General features: G+C 41.2%; 1 long non-coding RNA gene across 1 annotated transcript in view; it reads left to right on the top strand.

Moving 5' to 3' along the window:
* Nucleotides 1-22,682, top strand: part of LOC129633808 (uncharacterized) — a 41,511-nt gene extending 18,829 nt beyond the window's left edge. The window contains exons 2-3 of the long non-coding RNA XR_008705311.1: nt 18,513-18,588; nt 22,487-22,682. This is a non-coding gene — a long non-coding RNA (uncharacterized LOC129633808). The remainder of the gene's footprint in view (nt 1-18,512; nt 18,589-22,486) is intronic.
* The last annotated feature ends 408 nt before the right edge of the window (nt 22,683-23,090 follow it).

Here is a 23,090-nt window from a genome sequence, read left to right as displayed (position 1 = left end):
CCTAAATGGAGAAGATCCCCTGGAGAAGGAAATGGAAGGAATATTCTTGCCTGTCGAATTCCATGGACAGAGGAGCCTGGCAGAGTGGCTATACCAAGGTGTCAAAGAGTCAGACATAACGCTTCACTTCACACTTTGGATAAAAAATGTAGGACCTGAACTCCACATTTGATTTCAATGAGTATACAGGAGAAGTTTGAGAAATGCCTGAGAGTCATAGATTTGAATTCAAACATCTTGTTCCAGGATTGAATGATGTTCAGTAAATGTGCATTTGAGAGAATGAAGAGAAAAAAAAAAATCAGCAGCTCAGTTAGCTCCTGAGATATACTGAAACATTCTCATTTCTCCTAGAATTGAGCCACTTTTTTTTTTTAATCACCATTTTGCACTTTCCCAGTGAGGTTATGAACCAGCTGTCTATTGAGCAAAAATATCACCATCCAATTAATATTTTGGAAGCAATGACAGATTCTCATAACCCCCTGGCTCAGCAGTCTGTTCAGAGTCTGATCAGACAGGAAGTGGCATAAACGGGTGGCCAGCCAGTTCACCAGGTCTGTACAGAGAGAGCAGAGGCCACGGACTGAAGTCTGTGACTCATGGGAGACTGCAGCAGGGGATTCTGCATTTGAATTATGAATATTTAAATAGGCTTATTAAAACAGTGTCCACAGAGAGCAAAACTGCATTTGCTTTTAAAACAATTAAAAATATAAGGGACAGTGTGGAACAGTCACTAAAGGCATAAAATTTGGAGTCGGAAGACTCAGAGGGCATCCGTAGCTATAGCCCATCTCTGCTATCTGGCGTGGGGAAGTAAATTTGACCCCTCTACCTTTTATCTAGACTCCCACCCCTTCACTTATCCTCAGATGTTTCATCAAGAATCAACATTAAGAGCATGGTCTCTGTAGCCAGACTGTCTGTATCTGAATCTTGGGTCTGTTACTTATTAGCTGTTTGTACATGTCACTTAGCTTCTCTGTGGCTGTTTACCCTTTCCTAAGTGGGGATAATACTGGACTCTTCAAGGGCTAGTTGTGAGATTAAATGAGTAAATTTACATAATATGTTTAGAAGAGCATCAGGTACATAATAAATACAAAATAAATGTCAGATCTGACATCAAATACTGTGTCATTAGTGTGCACTAGAAACCATGCTCAGTATCAGAAGAAATAGTGAGAAAGATGGACACAATCTTTATGCACACGGGGACAATTAAACACACAACAAAATAAGTGTTATGCAAGTTGACTATGGAAATTGTGTAGTTAAAGAAACTCCTAAGTTTGTGCTAAGGGGTCAGGGAAGACTTTCAAAGAGAAGTAAGGTTTAAGACACGACAGGAGAATAGAAATTAGCCAGAGACAAAGAAGGGAAGAATATTGCTGGTAGAGATTATATGTATTATATTTTATTGAAAATATATATACATATATGAATATGGGTAGAAAGGATGGAGGGGAGGATGGGGAGAGAGAATGAAAAAGAATGAGAGAAAATCTGAAATGTCCCCTGTCACATTGTACTGGGGGAAGACTTACAAGGTGGCTTGAAAGGCCAGGTCACAACTGACTTTGGAAATCATACTAAGGAGTTTGAACTTTATCTTCTGGGCATTGGATATCCAAGAAGTAGATGATACTATTTCCATTCCAGAAGCACCACTCTGAACTGGTGGAGAGTAATGGGAAGCATGACCTGGAGGGAACAAGTAAAGGCAGGGATATCAGTAAAGTAGCTGTCAAAGTGAGTGACTCAAGAGATGAGAGTGTCCTGAAGGGTGATGATTTGGAGAGAAAGGTAGATTTGAAACAATTTAAGGAATAGAAGCACAGGATTCAGTGACTGAATATGGAGAATAAGGAAGAGAAGGCTCAAAGCTGGCTACAAATCAGTGGTGTGTGCAATAGGTGTGTGGTAATGACTTTCACTAACTCAAGGGACATCAGAGGTGGGCTAGGGTTGACGTGGATGGGATGGGAAAAGAAAATGAGTTTCAGTTTTCATCCATTGATTGAAGGTTGCAAGGACAACAATCAAATAGGACTCTCTGGTGAGGAAGATTAAGATCTGGGGTGGAGACATAGGGATGCATTCACAGAGAGATGAGGTCCCAGTGGATAATGCAGACAATGAGGTAAGAAGGCCACCCTGGTGGGAAACTATGGAGAAGACCAGGGATGGGGCTAGAAAGAAGCTTCTGCTGAGAAAATGGTGTGTTAGAGCAGAGAGGTAGGAAGAAGTCATCAAAGTCAAGACTTGAAAGTGTTTCTTAAAGTTGGAGTAGGGAGGATTGGTCAAGAATGAAACAGTTCATAAGAAATCAGTGTAGGAGAAGGTATTCTAGAACTAGGAGGCCATCGACAATTAAGAGCAGAGAAGAAGTTGAGATGATGAGAGTAGAAGTCAGGGGGTTGAGGAATGGGAAAGACAACATGTTGTTAACAGGTACAGTCAAGGAAACTGAATGGGACTTGGATACAAAGGCCTCTTTTTGTCCCCCATTTCTTGTAGGAAAGATTCCAGCCTCCATGACCTTCCTTGAGTTCCAAAGGGCAAATTATCAAATAGTTGCTAATCAAGAGAAGGAAACTTTTTAATTAACTTATATGCAGAGTACATCAGCAGTGAAATCCTGGACTGAATGAAGCACAAGCTGGAATCAAGATTGCCAGGAGAAATATCAGTAACATCAGATATGCAGATGATACCACCCTTATGGCAGAAAGTCAAGAACTAAAGAGCCTCTTGATGAAAGTGAAAGAGGAGAGTAAAAGAGCTGGCTTAAAACTCAACATTCAAAAAACTAAGATCATGGCATCTGTTGCCATCACTGCATAGTAAATAGATGGGGAACAATGGAAACAGGGATAGACTGTATTTTCTTGGGCTCCAACATCACTGAAGATGGTGACTGCAGGCATGAAATTAAAAGACACTTGCTCCTTGAAAGAAAAGCTATGACCAACCTAGACAGCATATTAAAAAGCAGAGATATTACTTTATAGACAAAAGTTCAGTTCAGTTCAGTTCAGTCGCTCAGTCGTGTCCAACTCTTTGTGAGCCCATGAATTGCAACACGCCAGGCCTCCCTGTCCATTACCAACTCCCGGACTTCACTCAAACTCATGTCCATTGAGTTGGTGATGCCATCCAGCCATCTCATCCTCTGTCATCCCCTTCTCCTCCAGCCCCCAATCCCTCCCAGCATCAGAGTCTTTTCCAATGAGTTAACTCTTTGCATTAGGTGGCCAAAGTATTGGAGTTTCAGCTTTAGCATCAGTCCTTCCAATGAACACCCAGGACTGATCTCCTTTAGAATGGACTGGTTGGACGTCCTTGCAGTCCAAGGGACTCTCAAGAGTCTTCTCCAGCACCACAGTTCAAGAGCATCAATTCTTCAGTGCTCAACTTTCTTCATAGTCCAACTGTCCCATCCATACGTGACCACTGGGAAAACCATATCCTTGACTAGACGGACCTTTGTTGGCAAAGTAATATCTCTGCTTTTGAATATGCTATCTAGGTTGGTCATAACTTTCCTTCCAAGGAGTAAGAGTTTTTTAATTTCATGTTACATATAGTCAAAGCTATGGTTTTTCCAGTAGTCATGTACAGATGTGAGAGTTGGACCATAAAGAAAACCAGTGGTGGTTTAGTTGCTAAGTCATGTCTGACTCCTGTGACCTCATGGACTGTAGCCCATCAGGCTCCTCTGTCCGTGAGATTCTCCAGGCAAGAATACTGGAGTGGGTTGCCATTTCCTTCTCCAGCGGATCTTTCCCATTCAGGAATTGAACCAGGGTCTCCTGCATTGTAGGCAGATTCTTTACTGACTGAGCTATGAGGGAATTCAATAAAGAAAACTGAGCACCAAAGAATTGATGCTTTTGAACTGTGGTGTTGAAGAAGACTCTTGAGAGTGCCTTGGAAAGCAAGAAGATCAAACCAGTTCATCCTAAAGGAAATCAGTCCTGAATATTCATTGGAAGGATCGATGCTGAAGCTGAAGCTGCAAAACTTTGGTCACCTGATGTGAAGAACTGACTCATTAGAAAAGACCCCAATGCTGGGAAAGACTGAAAACAGGAGGAGAAGGGGACAACAGGATGAGATGGTGGGATGGCATCACCGACTTGATGGATATGAGTTTGAGCAAGCCCCGAGTGTTGGTGATGGACAGGGCAGCCTGGCGTGCTGCTGTCCATAGAGTCGCAAGAGTCAGACATGATTGAGTGACTGAACTGAATCAAGAAAGAAGCAATGAAGAAACCACTTGAGGCAAGATTAAAGGAGCCAGAGAAGCTCATTAAGATTAGGAGATCTGACTACCTAAGACTCTGCACACACCCTAACCTTATCAGCAACCCCACCCTTGAAGTATTCAGTTAAGTTCAGTAGTGTCAGACTCTTTGTGACCCCATGAAGATAAAACTCCTAATCAAATCCTCCCAGCTTGGGACACACAGTTTTTCAAGGCAGGAGCTCCCTGTGTACATTGCCTGGCAGAGCAATAAAGCTGTCCTTTTCTACTTCACCCCAAACTCTGTGTCCAAGATTCAATTCAGCACAGGTGCACAGAGAAGCTGAGCTTTCAGCATCACCAACTTTCCCCCAGAGCTTTGAGAAAGAGATTTTTGGTAATAGAGGGAGCCTGCAAGGCCAAGGTTAAAAAGGAATATCTTAAAGATATGGGGTGAATCTTAAGGTGTTTTAAACACTGTGAAAGGGGCCAGTAGAGGGGGCAAAGCTAAAAGATAGTAGGAGACGGTGATAGAATCTTCCTCTGACCAGCAGGATCAGGGAAAGTGGGAGGGCACAGGTACTAAGTTGAAATGGACAGACATCTCCTTCAGAGGTTCTATCGTGATTAACACGTGTGGCTTTGTTTTATAAAATTAGCGTGTGGCTTATAAACCAGTTCTTTTCCAACTTCAACATGCATAGGAACTGCTTCAAAATCTTGTTAAAATGCAGGCTCTGACTTAATGGATCTGGGATGGGGCCTGATGTTGTGCATTTCTGAGAGGCCCCCAGAGGGAGGCTGCATTACACAGACACGTACTCTGAGTGGCTCCATAGTAGATCCCATAGTAGAGTCTCCCTGCGGCAAAGGGCGGCAGAACCTCCCATCATGGTCCTGCTTCCAGCCTTTCCCTGCGTGAGTCACTCATCTGCTACAGAAGCAGATTTCTATCGGAGCAGGACTCTTTCTGGATTGGGATTCCAAAAACAGTTTCAGTCTAGAGTGTTTTCTGTCTCTAGCCTATACCCATTTTCAGAGTACTCCTTTTCCCCTGCACATTACCATCACCAGGGAGCTGTGGAAAATCCCAGTGCCCAGGTTGCATAATCGACAATTAAATCTGTTTGAATAGATGTCCTGACATCTTAGTAGTCATGCAAGATAGTAATACATGTGGTTTTGACAGAAAAAAGAATGTTTGTATTTGATTCTGAAATAATCCTCACCACTGACCAGTGGGACACGACCCAGCTCCACACATCCCTCAAGATCAGGTTGCCATCACCATCAGTTTCACTCTTCCACACTGATTGTACACAGTGCTTGCTTGATGTCACATCTGTTGAAAAGCCAGCTTTGCAAAGCTGACGCCATCAAAAGAAACCTAGCTCCAATTGGGAAATGTGGCATACTTTGACCCTGATGTTGCAGTGTCCAATTGGATGCTGAGTCTTTTTGTGATTTCCTTGAGATTTTGAAACATTCCATAGTGCCCCATGACTAATTCCCCTCCCTGTCCCTTCTCCCCCTCCCCATCCCCAGGACATGTCAGCCCACACTTTGGAAACTATGATTTTAGGTTCAATAAGCATAATATTTTTTTGGTCAAATATAAAATAAAGTTTCTAAATACTTACTCATAATTTCTGTAGTTTTTTTTTTTTTTTTTCATGAATTAGTAGCAAACACTTCTTGGACCAGCACAAATCTGGGGACCACATTTCGAGTACCATTGATTTCCTCCATGATCTCATTTCTGGATATTCTGCTACTGCTCATCAAGCTTTAGATATGGAGTTCTTCCTGATGATCATAAAACTCCTCAAGCTCAGCGATACTCTAGTTCTTCTCTGCTTGCTCCACCTTCTGCCTAGAAAATGCCTGTCCTCAGAGCTTCACGTAGTTGGCCTCTTCTACTCATTCAGTTCTTACTTCAAACACTGTCACTTCATTTAGGTATTCCCTGATGACCCAGTTTAAATGGCCAGCACCCCTGTCATTCTTTGTCATATTGCCCTAATTCATTTCTTTCCACAGCAGTGACTATTTACCATCACCTTGCTCACTTACTAGTTTTGCATATTTAATATTTTACATCACACAAATAGCATAAATACGTCCTAAAACTAGGGACCTTATCTATTTTGTTCACCTTTATAGCCCAGTCTCTTCTTAAAATTAATTGATTCGTTTGGCTGCGTTGGGTCTTAGTTGCGGTGCACAGGATCTTTGTTGCATCGTGGGTGATCTTTTGCTTCGGCAAATGGACTCTCTAGTTGTGGCATGCAGGCTCAGTGGTTGTGGTGCATAGGACTTAGTTACTCCTAGGCGTGTGGGATCTATTTACCCAACTAGGGATTGAATCCACGTCCCACGTCCCCTGCATCACAAGGTAGATTCTTAAACAGTGGACCGCCAGGTTAAGTCCCTAGTTTAGTGTTTTAAACAGTGCCTCGCATGTAGCAGGCATCGTACACGTAACTGTCGGATGAAGGAAAAAATGCCAAGAATCCTTGCTATATACTTAAGTCTAGAATGATCAAGTAGTACTAGATACCAAAGATAGTAGAAAAATAAGATAGTAAAATTTAAAAATAAAAATGTATCCAGTAACATAATCTTGTCTATAAATTAGTAAAAATAAGATTATATATGATTTCAACAGTTAGCATTGTTGATCATCTTGGGGAACAAGACTGATCTGTGGGGACACAGCTAAGGGCCACTGAGACAGTCTGCTCCTCATAGTATACTCCTTGTGTCTCATCCATTTAGTTTTTTTTTTCTCCCTTTTTCTTGCCTCTTAAATTTCTGGCTCACTAAAGACAGAGATCATGCATTATGCTGCTGCTGCTGCTGCTAAGTCACTTCAGTCGTGTCCGACTCTGTGTGACCCCATAGACGGCAGCCCACCAGGCTCCCCCATCCCTGGGATTCTCCAGGCAAGAACACTGGAGTGGGTTGCCATTTCCTTCTCCAATGCATGAGAGTGAAAAGTCAAAGTGAAGTTGCTCAGTCATGTCTGACTCTTCGCGACCCCATGGACTGCAGCCAAGCAGGCTCCTCCACTTCTTTCTGGTTCATAGACAGGGTCTCTTCCTATGTCCTCATATCAGAAGGGGTTGGGGAATCTCTCTGGGGCCTCCTTTTTCAGGGCAATAACCCCGCTCAGGGAGATTCCACCATCAAGACCTAATAACCTCCCAAAGGCCCCACCTTCAGTACCATCTCCTTGGGGGTTAGGTTTCAACATATGAATTTGATGGGAGAGACAAACATTCAGTCTAACCACCATTTCTTTTGACACAAAGTTATGCTGATGAATCAGTGTAGTCAGTTATGTGTTGACTATATTTCATGCTCATGAAGCTTTCTCTGTACTTCCTAGCCCTTAATTAACCTCCGTTGGAAACAAAACAAAATTATATAGGAGGAGGATAAGAGAGAAAATATGACTGTATGATTCTGCCATCATCATAGAACTGTTTGGCGTGTGACATTCCTGACCTCAAAAGCTGGCTAGGAGAGCTGATGGTGGAAGAAGTCAACACAGTCTTAGAATGATCGTGGGGCCATGTGGGGTCATGTCTAGTCAGACCAAGAGCTTATTAAGTAAGGAATCAGGAGTATTGTTATGAAAGCAGAGAGGGCAACTTGGTAATTGTCTTTGACTAGCTTCACTGTCTTGGGCTCAGCTGCCTCTGAGACAAGGAGCAAATGGTTTTCCAAGAAGCACCCGTAGAGTATATGGGCAGCGTGATGCAGAAGAAGGAGAAGGAGGACAGTGAGGTGCATGCATGAGCTGCCAACACCTGGAACTCCACCTTGCCACGGACATTTGGGAGATGAGTGACAAAACTGGAGTATTTGCACACGACTTCCCATTCCTTACTGACTTTAAACTACTTCTGTGTGCTGAGTCGCTTCAGCTATGTCCAACTCTCTGCCACCCTGTGGACCATGGCCTGCCAGGCTCCTCTGTCCATGGGTTCTCCTAGGGGGTGTTCAATCCCCAGGAATTTTCCCAAGAGGAAGCCCTGGGAAGAAGCATGGGTATAGATGCTTGGGTGGGATGCCGTTGGCATATCCTGTAACGGAGAGGACTCAGGTCTGGGCAGGGCATGATGATACCTGCTCCAGTTCTGCTGTCAGTCGAGGATCCACACACAGACCTCCTGGGCAGTGTGTGCTCAGCTAGTCAGTCACGGCAGCCTCTCCACAGCTGGGAAGGAGGACCTTCTTTACACTGCCTCAGAAATCAACAGTCCTCCCATTGTCAATCCCTTGTTCCCTTGAAACTGTAGCCACACTTGTATTAGATTTCTTTCTCTCTCTATTTTTTTTTTTCTCAGTCTTTGGGTTTTCTTTAAATGTATGTGCTTTTTTTTTCTTTTTTCTCTTTGAAGCAGAAAATATATGGAACTCAAAAGGAGAACATTTAGTGACAACCATCCAGGTCCTAGCTCACTGGGATGCTGAGATACCCTACCTATAGGGTAGGTAGTTTTTAAAATTCACAGAGTTATAATTATAAAAATGACTTCTTATTGATTATGGGACAAATCCATTATCTGACCTGAAAATTCTATAACCAAGTCGATTTTAGTATTGTTTCCCTCATTTTTTATGAATTTAATCCTCTCTTACATCCTCTACGCCATTTCTCTTTCAAGACTGGGATCAGCATAGGTAATTGCTGTTTAATGATAGGTGCGTGCATGCGTGTCTGCTAAGTAGCTTTAGTCGCGTCAGACTCTTTGTGACCCTGTGGACTGTAGCCCACCCACCTCCTCTGTCCATGGGGACTCTCCAGGCAGGAATACTGCAATGGGATGCCATGTCCTTCTCCAGGGGATCTTTCCTACCCAGGAATCGAACTTGCATCTCTTATGTCTCCTGCATTGACAGACAGGTCCTTGACTATTAGCACCACCTGGAAATCCCAACAGTAGGTGCTTAAATGGTAAATGGATTCCATCACATGTTTTCAGGCACAGGACTGAAATTTTCTTTGTGAGGAATATAATAGGAGCTGAAAACTGAGGATGGTCAAAAATGATCATTACCAATGCTATTTTTAAGAAACTCTGAAGCAACTAGATAAAATGAGATGTGGATGTTCTCTGGTGTGTTTTAATCTTCAAAATATTAGCCTAAGACTTGAAAATGTTTACTAGACACAGCATTTCATCCAGAAACACAAACAGCACTGACCAGTTATCACTGTTTGAATTCTCTTAGCCCTTCTACTCTAAGGTAGCAAAGGCAGTTTTAATGTTTGAGTAAGAGGAAAAGTTGAAACTAGAAGTCCATCAAGTCAATATTCTTAAAATCAACTAGGATGGTTATCAGGGACCATTCAGTTTAGCTCTTCTCTATGTGTTCTCAGTCAAGAGAGGGACCTGGAGAGGCAGACCCACTTTTCCTTTATTAAATTACCCTCTTTCTTTGGATGGAATTGGAAAACCAGTGGTAAGTAAACAATTATATTTGCTTAAATGGTAAACCTTGGCCAAGGAGTCAACCAATGAAAGCTGGAGGCAGAAAGAGCCTCTTCCCACTCATGTTTTCAGAGAAATCATTTAGCATGTTACTTCCTCAATGTATTTGCTTAGTGGCCTGAGTAATAACCTACGTTATTGCACTTTTCGATGGAAGGAAGAAGCCACTGGGAACACAGTTCCTCTTCAGTCCTAATGTTGGATGCTTGTCCAACATGAGGAAAAATAATGTTATTTAAACTGGGACTAGAGAAAACAAGACTAGCTTGTTCATATTTTGTAGGCATTAGGAATGTTTATGTATCTGGGGAATAGCTATTATTAATGAGATTCTTTGCTTTTAACATAAAAGGGGATGGATTTTGCCCCCTGAGATTTAATTTCTGCCTCGAATTGCACAGCCACCTTGCTTTCTGTGGAAATTACCCACCGCTGAACAGCATTGAGTTCTTTTCTGTGCAGGGCCTGGTGTAGGCACTAAGCTACATATAGAACAGGTTCTTCCTTCGTGGACTTCACGTCCAACTTTACATGGAACTAGGGGGAAATGTACGTGATATGGGTGTGATGATGTAGAGGGAGAAGGGGACATGGAGGAAGGAAGGAGGGATGGTAGGAAGGAAGGAAGGAAGGAAAGGATGCAAAGGAGAAAGAGAAAAAAGGGGGAGTGACAGAAGGGGGATGGAAAAAGGGAAGTAGGGATATGTAAACCCATAAAACTCACCAATATCCTCACCAAAGCGTCCCTCATGAACCTCTTTCTCCTCTCTTCAGAATCACCTACCATGGACCCCTGGTGGCTCAGATGGTAAAGAATCTGTCTGCAATGCAGGAGGCCTGTGTTCTTTCCCTGGATTGGGAAGATCCCCTGGAGGAGGGCATGGCAACCCTCTCCAGTATTCTTGCCTGGAGAATCCCATGGACAGAGGAGCCTGGCGGGCTGCAGTCTATGGAGTCGCAAAGAGTAGGACACAACTGAGTGACTAACAGTTTTCACTTTCACCATGGACAAAATCAGATCAAAGACCTTCAGAACTCTCTGACATGGAGCCAGCAGACTCTCATCTACATCTTGGTTCCTTTCTCCCCAAACCAGCAGGAAGTCAGTCTAAGCCCCCAGCATTTTGATTCTTCTCTCTCGTTTCTTTCATCACTGCAGTTGTGAAGCCTACTTCACCTTACTGCTTCCTTTCCAACTTTCACTTCCCTCATTAATAATTATTACCCTGAGGTAGCAACTAATCAGTATATTGACATCTTGGAAACTTCTATTGTTCAATATAAGAGCAAGACAACCAAAATACATTGGTGACATGGAAGCAGAACCTAGCGCTTATTTTTCAAAAATGGTTTCCAAAGTACTCCTAAAATGAGGGGTCAAACACATATTTTGGTTCATCCAAGAAAGTCCCTCAATAGAGGATCCTCGGGCATTGTCCCTCTAAAACACGTTTACTCATTTAACCACAGGAACAACTTGTTGCTCAGAAAATTACAGTGTATTTTCTTTTATCTCTGTAGGATTGGTATCAACCAATATAAATCATTAGTAAAGTTTGGAGTGCCACCAGGGAGGAGAGAACATGAGTCATCAGAGATGTTGGGAATATAGTAGAGAATAAGAGACACCTGGTCCTTGTATCTGGAGAAGGCAATGGCACCCCACTCCAGTACTCTTGCCTGGAAAATCCCATGGATGGAGGAGCCTGGTAGGCTGTAGTCCATGGGGTCGCTAAGAGTTGGATACGACCGAGCGACTTCCCTTTCACTTTTCACTTTCATGCATTGGAGAAGAAAAGGGCAACCCACTCCAGTGTTCTTGCCTGGAGAATCCCAGGGACAGGGGAGCCTGGTGGGCTTCCATCTATGGGGTTGCACAGAGTCAGACACGACTGAAGCGACTTAGCAGCAGCAGCAGCAGGTCCTTGTATCAGGAAGCATCTGTTTTAATAAGGAATATAGACATAGTAGGAAAACTTCTTTGGTGGTTTAGTCACTACGACTCTTGTGACCCCATGGACGGTAGCCTGTTAGGCTTCTCTGTCTATGAGATTCTCTAGGCAAGAATACTGGAGTGGGTTGCCATTTTCTTCTCCAGGGGATATTCCTGACCCAGGAATCGAACCCAGGTTTCCTGCACTGCAGGCAGATTCTTTTACTGACTGAGCTAGGAGGGAAGCTCTGGGGGGCAGTGGGAGGAAACTTCTTTAATGACCAACTATAGTCACAAAGAGTCCAACATGACTGAACGACTAACACTTTGACTTTTGTAGTGCTAATTGAAGAAGTACCTAGATTTATGGTGATGGTTAGTCAACAAGTTGTACCTGACTCTCCTGCAAACCCATGGACTGTAGCCCACCAGCCTCCTCTGTCCGTGGGATTTCCCAGGTAAAAATGGAGTGAGTAGCCATTCCCTTCTCCAGGGGATCTTCCCAACCCAGAGATTGAATTCAGGTCTCCTGCATTGCAGGAGATTCTTTACCAACTGAGTCACCAGGGAATCTGAAATACCAACAATCTAATATTTCCCATCCAGGAGACAAATATTTCCTTCTGCTTCTCTAACTTACTACCTCTGGAATCATAGGATGGTTTATGCTCTCTAAATTCTAAGGTTTTTGAATTTCTTCTTGGAGGAAAAAAAAAACAGTTATTATTCTTTTCCCTTCAGATATTAATAAAGGGGGAAATTATTAATAGATTTTGGAAGCAGGAGAGACGCAGAAGGAGTTTGTGTTACTTAAAGTCTATTTCCCCAGTGAACCCCTCAAGTCCTCCCAGTGTTCTGATGAGTCTGGTCCCCACCAAAAAGGGGGGTCTTTTTGGTCCCCACCAAAAAGCCTGCTGTCCCTGCCTTCTGGCACAGTACAACCCTCAATTCTAATTAAGGTGCTTTTCAAGCCCACTTATCTGACAGGAGCATACAGCAAACAAGAAGCAATGAGGCACCTGCACTCGAAAATGAAAGCTTGGTCTGAAAACCCAGTGTTTTCCACCTCCCTGTTTAAACTCTAGTTACCCAGAGCACGACAGAAGCTGTAACAATCCTACCCCTGCCCTCAGTAGGTGCCCAGGGGCAGAGGCTCAAAGTGCTTCCTCTCTCCAGTCTATTCGGCTAAACTCAGAAGGGAATCAACGCCAAGGAGTGACATAGTCAGTCAGTATACTGACACTGTCACATTTGCCTAGATTATTAGCATTTTTATTTTGTTGTAATTCAGTGGTCAATTGACATTTGTTTATTGGACAGCAAACAAGCATATTTTATATGTTGCAGTTTGCAAATATTCTAATGTCTCTACAAGGTATTTTTTCCCCCCCAGAGTAGTCATCTCTTTGAGAAGAGAGAACTTATGGAATATATATTGGCTTTTTTTTTTTTTTTAGCATTGTTCTGCATTTTATTTATTTTTTAAAAAACTTTATTTTGTACTGGGGTTTAGCCAATTAACAATGTTGTGATAGTTTCAGGTGAACAGTGTAGGGAACTCAGAAAAATATAAAGTATGATAACATGGAATTAGTGTGAATAGCTTAACAGCAGATGGTTTCAGGATGGAAAGAATACTGGGGATTACATATTTCTACACTGACTTTTCTGAAGAGATGATCAAGAACGGAAATGGGAGGTCATAGTGACAGTTGAGGGCTTATTGTAGCAAAGAAACTCAGACCTTCCATTTTATTCTGAGAATGCAGTATTTTCTCCATAGATATTGACTTGAAGAAAACAAACAAACCAACAAAAACACAGTATTGAATTATTAAATGATATTGGTCACATGTTCAATTCCTCAAACCATTTTGACAAGCATTGAAATGTAATACACATGAAATGTAAAGATGCTAAGGAGTTTTAGGGGAAAATTAGGAAGTTAGATGAATCTTGAAAGTGTAGTAAGGTCTATAAAGAATTCAGACCAAAAAGGAGCACATGCTGTATCACCACCTGGGGGAAGAAGGTGGCTGGAAGGGGTTAAGGGTGATGATTAAGTTCCATTTCTCTTGTTAAAAAGTTCATGTGTAGTTGGTTTACAATGTTGTGTTAGTTTCTGGTTAATTCTGTGTTAGTTTCAGAATATATATATTCTGAAAAAATATATATTTTCTGAAATATATACATACATATGAAGAAGAATGTGTATATATATATGTATATATATACACACACACACATACACATTCTTTTTCATATTCATTTCCATTATGGTTTATTACAGGATATTGAGTATAGTTCCCTGTTCTGTTCAGTAGAAGCTTGTTGTGTATCTATTTTACATATAGTAGTTTATATCTGCTAATCCCAAACTCCTAATTTACCCCTCCCTCCTTCCCCTTTGGTAACCATAAGTTTGTTTGTTTTCTATGTCTGAGGGTCTGTTTCTGTTTTGTAAAGAATTTTATTTGAGTCATCTTTTAGATTCCACATGTAAGTGATATCATATCACATTTGTCTTTCTCATTCTGCCTTACTTCACTTAGCATGATAATCTTTAGGTCCATCCATGTTCCTGCAAATGGCATTATTTCATTCCGTTTGTGGCTCTGTATCCCAGTGTGTGTGATTTCCACATCTTCTTTAGCCATTCATCTGTTGAAGGACATTTAAGCTACTTTCAGGCCTTGGCTACTGTAAATAGTGCTGCTATGAAAACTGAGGTGCATGTATCTTTTCAAATTATAGTTTTGTCTAGATATATGCCCAAGAGTGGGATTGCTGGATCATATGGCAGCTCAGTTCTGTTTCTTGATGTGCGTTTGGTTACACATCTGTGTTCACTGTATTAAAAAGCATCAAACCAATGATTTGGGCCTTTCCCTGTATCTCAATTAAAATTTACATAAATATCTGTACCCTTAGATCAGTCTTCCTTGAATTTCAAACCTAATGTGGTTGAGTTTTGATTTGTATTTTTCAAACCTTACTCTAGGAACATAGGAAGAAGTAGCTTGGGCAAAACCTTGGAAAATTAGATTTATGGCCTGGATAGAAGGGTGTCTCCAGGCCCTATCACATGGCAGTCACTTCTCTCACTGGTTTTATCTGTACAAGAAAGATAATAAAACGCTTACCTCCGTGAAGACTAGGAGCTCTGTGGAAGGGCTGATAAAACCCTTCCCATTAAAACGGGTGACAGTGTGTGTGCTAAGTCACTTCGGTCATGGCCAACTCTTTGTGACTCTATGGAGCCTGCCAGGCTCCTCTGTCCATAGGCTTTTCCAGGTAAGAACACTGGAGTGGGTTGCCATGCCCTCCTCCAGGAGATCTTCTCAATCCAGGGATTGAACCCACGTCTCCTGCAGCTCCTGCATTTCAGGATGATTCTTTACTGCTGAGCCACCGGGGGAAGCCTGGGTGACGGTGCAGTGGTGAACGAATGTGATCTGCTTGGAACAACCAGAACCCCTCACTCGCCCTCAGCCCTGTGTCTCTCCAGAAACATTAATACTAACTCACCTGCTTTATAATTTCCCCAAAGTTCTCTGTACTGTTTCAAAACTTATTCTACTTGTGTTGGAAGTAAATGCGAACATCTTTAACCACACAACATACAATCTTGGGTTTAATTATTCCAGTGAGCCATTAGTTTGGAATTCCCTTTAGCAATTTTGTCAAGACCATGTATCCAAAGATGATGCAGTTGATTTTGGTTAGAAGCTGCAGTAGTTTTAAAATGACCACAGAATTCCTAGACATTTCTGCTCATTGAGAAGTTCTGTGTCTTGTCTCATCTTACAAACACACCTCAAACCAACAGAGTATAATACAAATTCTGAGGCTGAGTCCCAAATGGCGAATCTTGGAGTCATTCCATATTGAACGCCAGACATTGTAATGGAAAGAGCCTTCAGATGATTCCAGTCCTAGGCAGTAAGTCACCCCCTTCCACCCCAGACCTTAAGTCGTCTCAGCCAAAGACCCAGATGGTAAGGAACTAGTCATCCCCATGGTGTGCTTGCTGAATTCCTGGCCCATGGAACCCCTGAGCATAATACAATGGTTATTTTAAATCAAGAATCATTGGGGTAGTTTGTATGACAGAAACAGGCATCAGATCAGGAACTTAAAAAAAATCTAAAATTTAATTACGTTTAGTCAATGTTATTCTGCTGCAGAGACTGAGCACTCTGTGTGTGTAAGGCTGAGGCACACTTGAGGTGTGCGATGGAAAGGTCTTGGGCAGTCATTATCAGAGAGAGGTGGGTCCTGATGCCACACATGGCTGCTAATTCAGCTTTAGTTGAGCCATTCCCCTGGAAAGGAATTCCAGTGCTTTCCCTAAGGTAGTCACAGAGTTGTAAGAATCCCGGTTATGCTCACCTAAGGGGAAACATGGAGGGAGTGGTGATAAATTAGGAGGCTGGGATGAACACATACACACGCCTATATATAAAACAGGTAACTAACAAGGACCTACTGTATAACACAGGGAACTCTACTCAGCTTTCTGTAATAATACTTATGAGAAAAGAATCTGAAAAGGAATGGAGATAGGAATGGCAACCCTCCTCAGTATTTTTGCTGGAAAATCCCATGGACAGAGGAACCTGGCAGGCTACAGTCCATGAGGTCGGAAAGAGTCAGACACCACTGAATGACTGAGTGTGTGCATACACACACACACACACACAACTGATTCACTTTGTTATACACCTGAAACTAACACAACATTGTAAATCAGCTATACTGCAATCAATTATATGCCAATAAAAGTTTAAAAAAACAATTTGATTTGATTGTAAGGCACTTGATGTTTTTAAAATCCTCACATATGGGAAAATATATACAGACTAATATATCAAAATTTATTGTGTACTTTAAAATATAAATTCATTAAAAAAAATCTTGATACCACAAATAAAGTTCTATTCTAATAAAAAAAGAGAATCCTGGTAAGGCATATAAAAACATTAACTTTCTAAACTATAAATCATTTCATAAGTAGTAGCTACTCTTAAGAGTTACATGTTCTCTGTGGTGAAGTTGATTTCATACTGATCCTATTGACAGTCATTTGTCTTATGGCCCAGTTAATATTATCAGAGACCACAGGCATATCTAGAGTGACTAGAATCATTGAGAATATCCATCCTATTTGGCCACTGAAATATAAGTCATGACTCACTTTGAATCTGGTTCTGACAGCATATGAGCTGGGCAGTGAGCACAGGTTCTAATTAGAAGTAGGGCTGCAGTCCATGGGGTCGCAACTGAGCAACTTCACTTTCACTTTTCACTTTCCTGCATTGGAGAAGGAAATGGCAACCCACTCCAGTGTTCTTGCCTGGAGAATCCCAGGGATGGGGGATCCTGGTGGGCTGCCATCTATGGGGTCGCACAGAGTCAAACACGACTGAAGTGACTTAGCAGCAGCAGCAGCAGCAGGCTGAGTATCAGAAGAACCGAGCAATCTATATTTGTGACCGTGGCACGTCTCATTTATTTTTTTACTCTGAAGGGAATGATATTTGAAGAATACTCAATAGAGAGAGAGTTTCCCGTAACTGTTAGATCCTATATCTTTTGTTACCAATGTTTCAAAACCAGGAACTTAGAGCTATTCAATATGAAATTCTCTCTTTCAGAATCTAAAGAATTCTCTCTCCCAGAAACTAAAGGCATCCTTAAACTCTGCTGTTTGCAGAAAGATTTCATTCACACGTCCTGCTTCTAAGGATGAGTATAAATGATCTGAGCATCATTGCCTCATTTAGTTCTACTATAAAATGGGTATAACATTCCTCAGCAGGAAAGTTTTTAATTGATGTAAATATTTGGGGCTCACAGTACAAGGAAAGGGTAGGTGATTAACTCGGTAGAAGATTTGGCAATGGTGAGGGAGCTTAACTCAATAATGAAGAATTAGAGACTAATTCTGAGTATCAGATTAAATTTGCTCTTTTACATTCCTGATTTTTTTTCTCTCCAAACAGAATTGTGTTTCATATATCGTGTGGAAATCTCCTCCCTGTGTAGATGCTGGATTACCCCCCACCCCTCACCCCTGTATCTCTTAACAAGCTTCTTGGTGCAGCTGGAATTAATGCTTCCTGTCGTTTTAAATAATGTGACATTGAAATACAATTTTTTAATGTGCTGGCATTTAACATGCCACAATATTTCAGTTATTTTACATTCATTTGGGTGCTCTAGTGTTATTACAGCTGTTATGAAATTCTGACAAAGAGGTGCATTTCTTTCTTCTGTTCTACCATAATTGCTTTTTGCCGCATCTCTGAACCGTAACCATGGCGATCTGTAACATTCATCAGAGGACCTCTTGTTATTTCCCTCGTGTGAATGAAAAACAAAATGGTATATAAATACCCGGGGAAGTTTTACAAAAGCATTCTTTCTCTTCTTTCTTTTCCTTCCTTCCTTTTTCCCTACCTTCCTCCTCCTGTCTGTCCATCCATCCTTTATTCCTTTCTTTTTTTTTCCTTCTGTCTTCATTCTTCCTCCACCCCAATTTTCTTTACTTCTTAATTTTTTTTTTTTTTAGTTTCCAAAAGTAGAGGGTCTATTGAGGGGAAATTAAGGGGCATGGCTTGAGATTTTTCATTTATTTATTTTTTTTTAATGAAAACGTCTTTTGTATAAAGAAAGCACAGAGAGAAAATGAGAACTTAAGTCAGTCTCTTCTAAGTCTAACTGGTTACAAACAAGTCCTTGTTTGAGCTACTTAATGTGGAATATCATTACCATATTGGAACCATTTTGTTGATGTATTGACTTGCTCTTCCTATTGCAGGGAGTGGCTGAAATGAGCATACCCCGGCTGTATTTTAAATCGCTGTCTTTCTGGCAACTTGAGAGGATGTCGGGAGGTCAGTCCTATCTCATGTACTTGTCCTCTTTTCATCTCTTCCGCTCAGGTATGACATGATGATTCAGGGAAAGTTGGTACAGAACGCCCATTAGATCACCTCTGTGAGAAGGCAATACAGGCACACTGGACGGCTCTCCTGTTCCCATATGCCAACACCAGCCCTAAGCCCGACAGTCAGCTTCACCTGAAACATCAGTTAATTCCCCATGGTGCTGCTACTTCACTGGTTTGAAGGCAAGGGAGTGTGGACAGTTCTGAATTTTATTGGAATGGTCATCATAGATATTCCTAGTACAGTTCAGTTCAGTTCAGTTCAGTTGCTCAGTCATGTCCGACTTTTTGCAACCCCATGAATCACAGCACACCAGGCCTCCCTGTCCATCACCAACTCCCAGAGTTCACTCAGACTCACGTCCATCAAGTTGGTCATGCCATCCAGCCATCTCATCCTCTGTCATCCCCTTCTCCTCCTGCCCCCAATCCCTCCCAGCATCAGAGTCTTTTCCAATGAGTCAACTCTTTGCATAAGGTGGCCAAAGGACTGGAGTTTCAGCTTTAGCATCATTCCTTCCAAAGAATGACTTCAAAAACTTTACCTCACTTTTTTCATATATATATATATATATATATATATATATATATATATTTTTTTTTTTTTTTTTTTTTACCACATTTTTCTTTCAGATACCTAAAACCATTAAATACTTGACATTTTCTATCAGGCTTCCCAGGTGGCGCTAGTGGTAAAGAACTTGCTTGCCAATGCAGGAGATGTAAGGGATGCAGGATTGATCCCTGGGTTGGGAAGATCCCCTGGAGGAGGGCATGGCAACCTGCTCCAGTGTTCTTGCCTGGAGAATCCCATGGACAGAGGAGCCTGGAGGGCTATGGTCCATAGTGTTGCAAAGAGTTGGACATGACTGAAGCAACTTAGCATACACGCGTATTTTCTATCAAGTAGATTTACAAGAAGGAATCTAGCTCTAGGTGCTACCTAAAGCTAATTGAGTTGGTTTTGCCAAGTGTTTTACATTCTACTGTCTTACCATTGTGTCAACTGTGATCTATTCTTGGTTTCTTGTGATGAGGTATATCAATTACAGTAATGTGTTTCTGTGGCACAACCATTGCAAAAACAACTGACCACGAATAAGGAGTATTTGTGGAATGGTTTGGACCAAAACTCCAAACTTTCAGAAAGAAAATTATGTTTATGGAAATTTAGCATAACTCTGGAATTGCCTGCTAAAAGCATTTTGGGTTTGCATTGTGGTCTCATTATGTTCACATCTTCTCTGAAACTTTCAGGGATTAATTTCATCCTAACAAACTAATTCTGCTGGCCCATAGTGATGAGTTAAAAGTATCAGTAGATACTCTAAGTAAAATTGATGGCTGTGAGAGCGAGCCTTCTGATGTTCAATTTCATGGAGTTTAAGTTGTCAAGAGTCCCACCTGCTGTATTTTGAAGGCCATTGCCCTGTTCCTACCAGGACCACACTTCCCATGAGCTCTTCCCAGCCAATGAGTAAGCATACAAAAAGTTTATATTCTTCAAACAATTCATCCTTATATGCCAATAAGTAGCTCATTTTCTCATATCTTTAATAATAATTTAATAAGTTGGTAAGGAAGGCACTATTATATTTATTTTCTAGGTAAGCACTCTGGAGCTCTGAAGTTACTTAACACTGAAATAGGTATGGATAAGTCCCAGTCTTCTGGACTCAACTTTCTTCTAGATGAGCAAAACTTTATTTTTTCACATATTTATTTATTCAAGAATTAGTGAATACCCACCAGATTTGATACTTTATGAAGTGATGAGTATAAATCACCAAAAATCTGTGAGCCCTGAAACAGATGCTCAGGAGATTAACTGAATTCAATAGGGTTGGGCAATGTTGACCAATTTCTTCTGTCCAGTGTCTGACAAACCCCTAACTCTACGTGGTTCTGTCCACACTTTCTAGTTAGTTCCACGTCTCTGTTATAATATGAGCCACCTTGGATACCCAGTCTATTTTATGATCCCTTGAAATTGGCTTCTAATTGGCCCTTTCCATTTTTGTTGCTGCTCATCCTCTTCAAGACAGGGTGATCCTTCTGAAACTCAAATCTTCTCACCTCCATCTCCATACCTCCTCACACGGATGCCTTTAGCAGTCTAAACACATGTCACAGAATGAAAAGAAATTCTCGGCAGAATCTGTAGGACCTAATTGGTGTGGACTCCACCTATCTCTCTAGCCTTGTCTCTCATCATTTACTCCTAGACCTTGGGTTTTAGTTTTATTATTCTCAGCTTCTCAGATGTTCCAAGACCTCTCTTGTCAATTGGCTTCTCACAACGTATTCCTTAACTCAGCTTGGAACAGGTGTTTTGTTTTTTTTTTTTCACCCTTTTCACTTTGATCCTTTGGATATCAGTTCAATATTTTTTTTCATTTTTGAAAATTTCCTAATTAGGTCAATTCCTCCATCACACTCTTTCGTGTTCCAGTGTACATTTACTACATTATACCTCTTAGTTATAAATGTATGTATATGTCCTTGAATCATCCATTAATGCACACCTCCTTCATGGCTATTTAGTGAAGATCTTTAGGTATAAGGAACATGTATGGTGCTATATCATTAGGGTCTAGCATACAGCCTGACATGTGAGTGAGTGTGAGTATTAGCTGCTTAGTCATGTCTGACTCTGCAACCCCGTGGACTGTAGTACATCAGGCTCCTCTGTCCCTGGGGTTTTCCAGGCAAGAATACTGGAGCGGGTTGCCATTTCCTTCTCTAGGGGATCTTCCTGATCCAGGGATTGAACCTGGGTCTCCTACTTTGCAGGCAAATTCTTTACCATCTGAGCCATCAGAGAAGCCCCTGGTATGTAGCAGTAATCGGTAAATATTTATCAGGAAAGAAAGATTATGCCATATCCTTATAAGCAAATACACACCACTAAAATTGAAGAATTTTTGAAAACACAGAAGTATTTTAATACAAACACAAAAACATTTTAATACAAAAGCATAAAACTGTATGTAGCATATGATCACATGTATGCATGTCAGTCGCTTCAGTCGTGCCCAACTCCTTGTGACCCTATGGACTGTAGCCCGCCAGGCTCCTCTGTCCATGGGATTCTCCATGCAAGAATACTGGAGCGGGTTGCCATGCCCTCCTCTAGGGAATCTTCCTGACCCAGGGGATTGAACCTGTGTCTCCTGCATCTCCTGTGTTAGCAGGTCCATTCGTTAGTACCAGGGCCACCAGGGAAGCCCATATGATCACATACTCATGGTTATATAACTATTATGCAAAAAAAAAAAAGATAAAATTGGTTGTCTCAGATAAACCTCTAGATTTTCTAGATGATTAGCTTTATTACTTGCTTCTCATTATCTTGTACTTTGGAAAGTTTCCACAGTGAGAGTCATAGGAGTTTTATTTCCAGGGAAAAATCATTTTTTTTTAAGCCATGTGGCTTAAAGCTACCTCAGTTTAGGGGATTTCTCATTTTAATAATCGGTCACCTCCTTTGTCATGCGTTGTGGAACTTGTGATGAGTGGACCTCTCCTCTTGGCCTACATCAGACCCCCAGAGGGACACCTGGGGCTATCCTCCTGATCTGTGGGCTGGAAAAACAGTATACACGTTCATCTGATGATTAGAGCAACTTGGCATTGAAATGTCCTGATCATTTCAGGTCTCTTGTCCTCATTAGAACTATTAGTTTATGCTGCTCCTTGGAGAGCCATGGGGTCTTTGGACTATATAAGTAAGGAAGGTCAGTTATCTCTCAAAACCTTGAAAGACCATTTAGAATGGTTGTTCTTTGGAAACCAAATGACAAACTCTAATCAATAAGCTAATATATATGTAATTTTCCTTGTAGAGTCTCAGCCTAATATTGGATTATTGGAATTCTCAAGGACAGAATGAATAAAAGTAAGCGTTAAAGAGAGCAAGAAAGTAAAGATATATCTGAGTTTATGAGGGGATAATTTGGAGACATTTTCTTACAGAAATTTATTTCTAGAAATTCACTTGTTATTTATGGTCATTGAGGAAAAAATACAAAACTCTTTATAGGATACATTGAGTCAAAGCAAACTAAAATGTATATGTTAACTTGATCAGAAAATCAGTAAAGTTAAAATTAGTGAATCTTCCTTTCTTTTGAGGAAGTTTGGCCAGTATTTTTAACTGGCATCAAAACAATATCATAAATACTATCCCATTCTGAACTTCTAATGAGTAGCTTGAAATCTATGAATTTGGTGAACTCATGTTCTTACTTATCCAGGTGAGAGAGAGAGAGAGAGGGAAAACTGAAACATTTAATTTTTAGCTACTTTTATACTGCTAAGTGACATTTGATGTTCTATCTTAAACTGGTCTCACTTAAAATTATTTACAGATACCGTTTTTCCACTTAGAGCACCTCAGTGGATAAGGCAAAAACTAATAGCTATAAAAGGGGAAATCAACAGTAACAG

The sequence above is a fragment of the Bubalus kerabau genome, chromosome 19 (genome assembly GCF_029407905.1).
Source record: "Bubalus kerabau isolate K-KA32 ecotype Philippines breed swamp buffalo chromosome 19, PCC_UOA_SB_1v2, whole genome shotgun sequence".
NCBI lineage: Eukaryota > Metazoa > Chordata > Mammalia > Artiodactyla > Bovidae > Bubalus > Bubalus kerabau.
Note: the sequence above shows the minus strand (reverse complement) of the source record. Positions and strands in the feature narration are given on the sequence as shown.